Consider the following 10,150-nt stretch of genomic DNA (forward strand, 5'->3'; position numbering starts at 1 on the left):
CAAGCACATCTTTCCCACCTCCCGACCCCAACTTTCTGCTTTCGGAAGGGATCGCTCCCTACACGACTCCCTTGGCCATTCGTCCCTCCCCACGGCTGTCCCTCATGACTCATCCTTGCAGTCGGAACAAGTACTGCAGCTGGCTCTACAGTTCCTCCCTCACTACAATTCAGGACCGAAATCAACCATTCCAGGTGAGACGCCCATTCACCTGTGAGTCTGATGGTGACGTCTACTGTGCCAATGTGCTCCCGCTGTGGCCTCCTGCACATCGGACAGACCCGCTGTAATTTCGGAGGCCGCTTCGCCCAGCACCTATGCTCCGCCCGCCGGAAGAAGGATCTCTCAGTGGCCACCCACTTAAATATCACTGCGCATTCACATTCTGATATGTCAATCCATTGGCCTCTCTACTGTCTCGATGAAGCCTCACTCAAGGTTGGAGACACACCTTATATTCCATCTGAGTATCCTCCACCCTGATGGCATGAACATAGATTCCAGGATCAGAATCAGATCAGGTTTATATACACCGCCATTTATCGTGAAATTTGTAAACATAGCATCAGCAGTCAATGCAATGCATCATATAAAAAAAGAAGAAAATAAACAAACAGACAAATCGTAAATCATTTACAGTACACGTATAAAGAATAGATTAAAAATCGTGCAAAAGCAAAGATAATATATATTAAAAAAAAACAAGTGAAGTGGTGTTCACGGGTTCGATGTCCACTCAGGAATTGGACGGCATAGGGGAAGAATCGATGAGTGTGTGCCTTTAGGCGTCTGTACCGCCTACTTGATTTGTAACAGTGAAACAAAAATGGCATGCCGTGGGTGCTGGGTGTCCGTAATAATGGACGCTCCCTTTCTGAGACACCGCTCATTGAAGATGTCCTGGGTACCTTGTAGGCAAGACGATTAAGATGGAGCTGACTAAATTTAACACCACCTTCAGCTTCTTTCGGTCCTGTGCAGTAGCCACCCCTCCCCTCCCCATACCGGACAGTGATGCAGCCTGTCACAGTGCTGTCCACGGTACATCTGCAGAAGTTCTTGAGTGCTTTTCGTTGACTTAGCAAATCTGATCAAACTCATAATGAAGTTTAGTCGCTGTCTTTCCTTCTTTGTAACTGCATCGATAAGCTGGGACCAGCTTAGGTCCTCAGACACCTTGACCCCCCAGGAAGCTGAAACTGCTCACTCGCTCCACTCTTTTTCAAGACAGCCGGGCATCGGCGTCCGAGACAGAGAGCACAGGGTCGCAGCTGTAGCCGTGGTCTCCCTCTCGAGGTGACGTTGAGTTCATCTGGTAGTGAAACATCCCTGACAGTCATGCTATTGTGTTTTGCTTTGCCGGAAGTAAAGTTGTCTGACATCCGATGTCGCCTCCAACCTCGTTCGAAATTGTCCTTCGGCCTTGAAATAGCCCTGTGCAGATCATACCTGGTTTTCTCGTTCAGACCCGGGTCGCCGGCCTTGAATGTCACAGATCTACCCTTCAGCAGATGACCCAAATTTTTTTTCTTTTTTTTTAAATTTGAATTTTCAAATAGGTTAGGAAAGAAAAAATAAAATTATCGACCCTTCGGCCTCCCCTTAACGCCTTCCCCCTAACATATCCAGATAGAAAAAAAAGTAGAAGAAAGAAAGAAAGAAAGAAAGAAAGAAAGAAAGAAAGAAAGAAAGAAAGAAAGAAAGAAAGAAAGAAAGAAAGAAAGAAAGAAAGAAAGAAAGAAAGAAAGAAAGAAAAAGGAAAGAAAGAAAGAAGCCTGGATTTCGGAAGATCCCTACATGCTCCATGGGGTTCATAATAGCTTCAATATGTATATTTATTTCTTTCCCCAGATAACCAATAATTTTATCTTCGGAGCACCTATATATTTACTCCTATTTTTTTGTAAATAAGGGCGCCAAATTTTCAGAAATATTTCATATTTCTCTTAAATTATAAGTATATTTTTCAAGTGGAATGCGGCTAAAAATATCATTCTTCCAACGATCTATACTTAAGTATGAATCCGATTTCCGAGTGACTGCAATAGCCTTTTTGGCTACTGCCAATGCAATTTTTATGAATTCTTTCTGATATTTATTCAATTTTGGTTTCGGTTTTATCCCTTCAATATCGCCTAATAAAAATAATATTGGGTGGTGTGGAAGTTGTATTCCAATAATTTGTTCCAATAAAACTCTTAAATTTGTCCAAAAAGGTTGAATTTTAGAACAAAACCAAGCAGAGTGTAAAAAGTACCAATTTCTTGATTACATGATCCACCTCCTGATTTATCCACGGCTTTTGGTTTGGGAAATTGCCAGCAAGTCTTTGTACGCACACATTCATCCACACAGGTTTTAATGTAGTCGGTAACAACTGCAGCATACTCACCCAGATTCAACAGCGAATCTCGGAATAGAGCCCTGACCACCGATTCAAATCAGACCTGTAGGCGCTCCTGTCCTCTCCCTGTCCATACCTCCTTCGTCATCCCTACTGGTGCCGCAGTCTTCAGTCTCTGCCTATACTCAGGGAGAAAAAGTCGATCTTCCGTTTAATGCCCTCCCCCCTTCAGCATTCCACATTCCCTTTTTCTGCATTTGGCCTTATCTCCTTGCCCTACCCAACGCCTCCCTCTGGAGGTCAACCCAAGCCCCCTCGATTTTCTTTCCTCCATGGCGTTCTGTCCTCTCCTATCAGACTCCACCTTCTGCAACCCTGTATCTCTACCACCAATCAACTGCCCATCGCTTTACTTCGTCGTTCCCCCCTTCCCGGTTTTACCTATCACATGGTGTTTCTCTTCCCACTCAGCAACCACCCCCCCCCCCGACCCTACCACCACCGTTTAATTCTATTTCCCCAGTTTTTTTCTCTCTGGTTCTCGGCCAGAAACTTCGACTGTATTTCTTTCCATAGATGCTGCCTGGCCTGCTGAGTTCCACTAGCATTTCGTGCGTGTTGCTCGGATCTCCAGCATCTGCAGATTCACTCTTGTTTGTAAATCATTAAGCGTGTGTAGAAGGACGTTCAGAAAGGTGAGTGAATCGAGCGATAAGAGGAAGGGCTTGGAGAACGTCTGGAGGGGATGACATTCACCTAGATTGAATGCGGGTCTAATTTGTTGGCAGAGCAGCCGTGTGTTCTGCAACCAGGCCAGCAAAGTGACGCAGCGTTAGAATTCAATTGACACATTACGCAGCGGTCAGACTGGGGGATTACCTGATGATATACTCGTGTTACGAAACCGAGGAACTGAAACAAAAATGCAGAACAAATTAATCAAGATGAAAGTGAGCAAAGCAACCAGTTTGGAATCCGACATTGCTGTCCCCCATTTTTTTTTCTCTCGTACGAGCAGTTTTCCATGTGGCCGAGACTGCAGGGGACTGAGTGCCTCAAGCAGAGGCGGTTATTAAATCGTTAGCAATATTGGTCATCGCAAGCAGAGAGTGATGGCGCTATTGGTATATTTATAATTGGTAACCAGTGAGTAGACATGTCCCGCTGCTGTCGCTAGGCGGCGCCTCGTGATCTGTTGCACTCACTGAAAACATGGGTGGGAGAGCGGAAGCTCGCCTGAACGGATGTCATGTGGAAATTGGTGCTGTTTTCAGAGCGAGAAGTGCAACTGCCCGTCTCGGAACAAAATGTTCAAAAGTTAAAATTAGATTACAGAAGAACGCACATGCCGCCATTCAGTATTTTAAACTTGTCCCCTTGTAGTCATTTAGAGGTGAAAAAAGTCTAATTTTACCAAAGAGGAACTGTACAAAAAGTCGTAACACTCAAGTGTAAAATGTACTGTGTTTTCCGGAGCCAAGCCTACTCCGGACAGGGTGGTGGACTATGAGACCTGGAGCGAGCATACGTCTTTGATGTTGGAGGAGTGGCCAGGCTCGGAGGAGGAGAAGAGGTAGCGATTGGTGGGAAGTTTGAGGGGTACGGTAGCCAAAACAGTCCGGGAGTTGAAAGTTCAAAAGCTTGGGGCTTCATTGGAGGAATGCATAGAGGTTTTGGAGGGAGCGTTTGGGTTGTCAGGGGAACCCTGGCTGCTTTTAGCAGAGTTTCAACGCCTGGAACAACGGAGAGGGGAAAAGCTCTCCGAGTACATATTTCAGATGGAGGGGATGCTTACGGGGTTGCGGCGCCGCGGGGTAGTGAAGGCGCCTGACGTGGCTAGTGTGAGGATGAGTCAGATATTCAGTGGCTCTCTGGAGGAGGACAAGGTGGCGTGGACTATCCTGCAGGCTTATAGGAAAGGCCCCCCTCCATCGTTCGGGCAACTGATTAGAGAGGTGCGGGAGGAAGAGAGAGCGTTGGGGCGGAAAAGGGGCGCGGGCCTACGGGAGCGATCCTCAGCGATACAGGAAGTGATGGCTGGGTGAAGGACTGAAAACCTCCAGGGGAGTAGGGACCCCCCTTCTGGAGGGGAAGGACAGGGGAGGTACCCACTCCCGGGGGCGGCCCGTGCCGTGTGTTGGGAGCGTGAGCCGTCCTGGGAGAGGAGGGGCGTGTGCTTTTACTGTGGGAAAGAGGGGCATTTCAGGCGGGACTGTGGGCGGCCAAGCGTGTGCTATAGCTTTGGAGAGGAGGGACACTTTCGGTGGGATTGTGAGAGACAAGGGGTCCTGCGGAGGGCAAGCCCCCCTGCGACTAAGAAGGGAGAGGTGTCGGGAAACCTAGGAGAGGCTCAGTGAGTGAACGGACTGGAGCCTCTGGAGGAACACGTTCCCAGAGATCAGCCAGGGGACCACCGGGTGCCCACGCCTCTATTCCGGATGGGCTGGTAGGACACCGTGACAGTGTGTGTCTACAGATAGAGGGAGTTTACGCGAAAGCCGTTTTTGATACTGGATCGCAGGTGACCTTATTGTACCGGTCGTTCTACAACCAATATCTAAAGCATTTGCCCGTATCCCCATTTGACGCGCTGCAGATTTGGGGTGTGAGCGAGGGTGACTACACGTACGATGGGTACCTATCAGTGAGATTGGAGTTCTCGGAGGGCGATGTGGGAGTGTCTGAAGCTATTGAGACGTTGGTGTTGGTGTGTCCAGACCCGGTGGAAACCGGTGGTGCTGCCCTCCTGGTGGGGACTAACTACCCCGTTGTGCGACGGCTCCTGGGTGCTTGTAAGGAGAAAATGGTAGAACACTTTCTGGAGACCCTCTCGGTGCATCCAGTGTCTCGAGCGGTATTCAAAGAAGGGGTTTCCCCCCAAGGGCTGGACCCGGAGTGTAAGCGAGGGACGGTGTTGTGTACGTCAGCGAGACCCAACGTGATCCGACCAGGGGAGGTAGCCCGCGTAATGGGGACCCCCAGATTCCCAGGAGTGCCGACGGGCGAAGCCCTGTTAGTAGACGCCCCGGACGATCTTGAAGGGGAGACAGGATTTCCGGCGGGGGCGCTGGTGAGGCCCGAAGTGCACAGACCAGGGGTGGTACATGCGAGGCGTATAGCTATAGGTGTCAGGAACACCACGGCAAGAGAAATCACCTTTAAGAGGGGAATGCCGCTGGCACATCTGTTCCCGGTGACGGTAATGTCTAGCGCACCAGTGAGGACCCCTAACGGGGAGGGGTTGGAGCATCCAAGGGAGCTGACCACTGAAGTCTTTAACTTCGGGGATTCTCCTGTGTCGCCGGAGTGGAAACGCAGGCCAGTGGAGAAGGTGCTGAAGATGGAAGCTGTTTGTTCTCGGAGCGAGTTTGATGTTGGCTGCTCCAAAAGCACTCGCCACACCATCCGGGTGACGGAGGACACCCCGTTCCGAGAGAGATCCCAGCGGCTGGCTCCGGCAGATGTTGAGGACGTGCGGCAGCACTTGTGCACGTTGAAAGAAGCCGGATTCATAGCTGAGTCTCAAATTCCTTATGCGTCCCCAATAGTGGTGGCACGGAGGAAGAATGGGAGGGTGCGCATGTTTGTTGACTACAGGACTTTGAATCGGCGAACTGTCCCTGATCAATATACCGTCCCGAGGGTCGAGGACGCGTTGGCCTGCCTGAGCGGTGCGAAGTGGTTCAGTGTGCTGGATTTAAGGAGTGGGTATTACCAGATCCTGATGAGTGAAGGCGATAAAGAGAAGAAGGCATTTATCTGCCCACTGGGGTTCTTTCAGTTCGAACGAATGCCCCAAGGCATATCGGCGGCCCGAGTCACCTTCCAGAAGCTCATGGAGAGGACTGTGGGGAATATGAATCTGTCGGAGGTGCTGGTGTACCTGGACGATTTGACAGTGTTTGGATCGACTTTGGAGGAACATGAAGAGCGGTTGTTAAAGGTATTAAGCCGGCTTAAGGAGGAAGGGCTGCAACTTCTCCCTGGACAAATGCCAGTTCTGCACGTCGTCGGTCAGCTACGTTGGCCATATCATTTCGCAAGAGGGAGTGGCTACTGATCCAACCAAGATAGAGGCCGTGACCACCTGGCCGAGACCCCAGAAAGTGAGCGCTCTGCGCTCATTTTTGGGGTTCTGTGGGTATTACCGCCGATTCGTGAAAGGATACGCCAAAATGTGTCACCCGTTGACTCAGCTGTTGTGTGGCTATGCCCCGGTGGGAAAGAAAAGGAAGGGGGACCGGAGGCAAGACGCTGGAGGATACTGGAACCCGGCAGAACCTTTTGGTTCGAGATGGGATGATCGATGTGAAGAGGCATTCCGATCATTGAAAATGGCGCTGACCCAGGCCCTGGTGTTGGCTTTTTCCGATCCCCAAAAACTATATGTGCTGCACACGGATGCCATTCGAGAGGGTCTCGGGGCTGTTCTGTACCAGGAGCATGGCAAAGCATTGAGACCGGTAGCCTTTGTCAGCCGAAGCTTGTCGCCATCTGAGAGAAACTATCCCACTCACAAGTTGGAGTTCCTGGCGCTGAATTGGGCGGTGGTCGACAAGTTGAGCGATTACCTGTACGGAGCCAAGTTTGAGGTGAGAACGGATAACAATCCTCTCACTTATATTTTGACTTCGGCTAAGCTGGATGCCACAGGACATCGGTGGCTGGCGGCCTTGTCGGTGTTTGATTTCAGACTGAAGTACCGCCCAGGAAGCAAGAATGTTGATGCGGATGCTTTGTCACGTCGGGAGCCGGTGGAACAGGAGAAGGACGAGGAGTGGGAGAGTGTCCCTGCCCCTGGAGTGAAGGCCATGTGTCAGTTCGCTATCACCGTGAAGGCCGAGGGAAGAGGGAGGCTGGAACGAGCCGTGGACCATTTGGGGGTTTTTGTCGACGCCATACCCCTAGCTTACTGTGACCTGACCGCACCGCGGACTGAACAGTTGCCGGAACTGAGTCCGGGGGAAGTGGCAGCTGCTCGGCAGAATGACCCGGGTCTTGGCACAGTGTGGAGAGCGGTCGAGAAGGGGGATGTGGAGTTGGCTGAGAAGGCGAAACACCCGTCCGTGCCTCTTTTATTGAAGGAGTGGTCTCGGTTAAAGTTAAAGATCCAAATCTTGAACCGGGTCACGGCGCCTCCGGACCAACCCTGCCGTTGGCAACTGGTCCTGCCGGAGAAGTATCGGCAGACTGTACTCCAGGCCTTCCATGATGATTCCGAACACTTGGGGGTGGAAAAGACCTATGGATTACTCAAAGACCGGTTCTACTGGCCCCGGATGAGGGGGGAGGTTGAAGAATACTGTAGGCGATGCAGTCGTTGCTTCCGGTGGAAGACCCTGCCAGCGTCGGCGGCTCCACTGTCGCACTTGCAGAGTGCGGGATCTCTGGACCTGGTATGTACGGATTTTCGTCGATTGAGCCTGACACCAGCAACACCGCGAATGTCTTAGTCATCACCGACCATTACACTCGCTATGCTCAGGCATTTCCCACTAAGGATCAGAAGGCGACGACAGTGGCGAAGGTGTTATGGGAGAAGTATTTTGTTTATTATGGCCTTCCCAGGAGAATCCATAGTGATCAGGGGCGGGACTTTGAGAGCCGCCTTATCCATGAATTACTGACTATGCTTGGGGTTGAGAAATCCAGGACCCCCTTATAACCCACAGGGTGATCCTCAGCCAGAGAGGTTCATCAGGACCCTGTTGGATATGCTCGGGACGCTGGAGATTGGGCAGAAAAATAAGTGGAGTCGGCATATTGGACAATTGGTTCACTGTTACAATTGTACTCGCAATGATGCTACAGGGTACTCGCCCTATAATCTGATGTTCGGGCGGGAAGTGAGGTTGCCCACTGACTTGTGTTTTGCGGCTGAAGTGGGTGAATTACCCGGGAAGCCCTATCTGAAGTATGTGTCTGATATGAAGCAGGTGTTACAGAGGGCGTACGAGTTGGCAGAGCCGGCGGCTACCAAACAAAATCAGAGGAATAAGATGAGATATGACCAAAAGGTGAAGTTTGCTCAATTATTGCCGGGCGACCGGGTCCTTTTACGGAATTTGGGACTCCCTGGTAAGCACAAGATCGATGGGCGGCCACCCCCTATGTAATAGCGAGCTAGATGCCGAATCTACCAGTTTACCGGGTGAAACCTGAGGATGGGAATGGGCCTGTCAAGGTACTCCATCGGAATCACCTGCTGCCCCTGGATCAAGCGGTGCAGGGGGATAAGGAGCCCGAGTGGGAGGTTGCGCCTAGTACAAGGACTCTGCGAGGGCGCGGAGCGAGGGAGGAGGCCGCTGCTGAAGAGCCGGGACGGGTCCTTAACCCGGGAATGGATACCGGTTCGGAAGATGACGACTCAGATGAGTGGCCCCTGTTCCCATTCGCTGGCGTTTCAGTACCAGAAGAGGAGGCTCCTTGTCCTTCCCATACTGAGTTGGGTGAGGTGAAGTTGAGGGTAGGTGTTGAGGGTCAGATGGAGAGGCAGCCAGCGTTGGGGGGGGGGGAGACAGCGTGGAACCCGAACGTGAGCCAGAGGGTTCTCAGGTGAAGGGGGAACCCCGTGAGGGAGGGGGTGAGGGCCTGACAGGTAGACCTGGGGTGTCCGAGGCAAAGGGTTCGCAGGTGAAGAGGGAGCCCAGTGAGCCGGAAGGGTCGGCAGAAGGGGTACGGAGATCTCAGAGAAGTAGGCGCCCCCCGGAGCATTTGACATATGTGGTACCAGGAGATCCGAGTGTGATTTCTACAGCTCTGGGTAGTTATGTCGCTGCTTTCTGCACCTGGGTTGGATTTTGTGTGTTGCAAGAGGCATTGGGGAACTCTAGTAATGTCATGAGGGCATGACATTTGCTGGTGGGGGGAGAATATTAAATGTACTGTGTATGTTACTAAAAATGTCTTCATTGGGTTGTTAAGAGTGGGAATCCTTCTTTGTCTGATAAGTGTTTTCTCTCGCAGCTGTTTAGCTTTAGACTTGCTGATATGGGGATTGTATTCATTTGTTAACCAACGGGGAATGTTATTTTGTCTTGTGAGGATGGGAGCTTGGGGGGTTTTCGCGGTTTTTTTCAGGGAAGTCGGGAAGAAGACGCCGAGGAAGGTGGACGTGCGCCGCACTGCTTGGTCGACCACCGGAGAATTAAAATATGGAAGAAATCATCTAACCGGAATGGGTCAAGAATATCGGAAGTGGACAGTCCAATTGTCATTGTCCTTGCTGTGTGCTTGAAGGAATGGAGTCTGCCATTTTGTGAAGCTGCTTTGTCACATCCATCTTGTGAACTGCTAGATAAATTTGTTCTTGTTCTTAGAGAAATATCAGATCAATTCAACATGGAATTTCTGCTGTCGTTCTGATAAACACAAGATCAAACTCTGCCAAACTGTGTACAACGGCAGTTTTGCTGAAGTAATCTCGGTATTTGGTTGACCTAGATTTACTGATTAGAAAAAATTCCAGAGTCGAAGAAAGCAAAATAATTCAGCTGAGGCAGGAAGTTGTGTAACACTCGACTGCATCCAATGGGGCTGATTTTAGTTCAGTCAGATGACTTTGAGCGAACAATATTTAAGTGCAATATTTAAACACATTAGAAGTAGTTTAAAATATGGAAAGTCAAATGCAAAGGCAGGAGAAGTCCGGAGATTAACCATCGCAAGAAAACACCTCCATGACAGTGAAAAAAAAACATCTTCTATCCAACGGAAGATCCTCTCTTTCACTGTTGCGAATTGGAAAAATGGATTCAGTGAGAATTGGTTAATTGTGAATAGTAGAATTCATGTCCTACGTTGTTG

Source organism: Hemitrygon akajei, unplaced genomic scaffold, assembly GCF_048418815.1.
Source record: "Hemitrygon akajei unplaced genomic scaffold, sHemAka1.3 Scf000055, whole genome shotgun sequence".
NCBI classification, from domain to species: Eukaryota; Metazoa; Chordata; class Chondrichthyes; order Myliobatiformes; family Dasyatidae; genus Hemitrygon; species Hemitrygon akajei.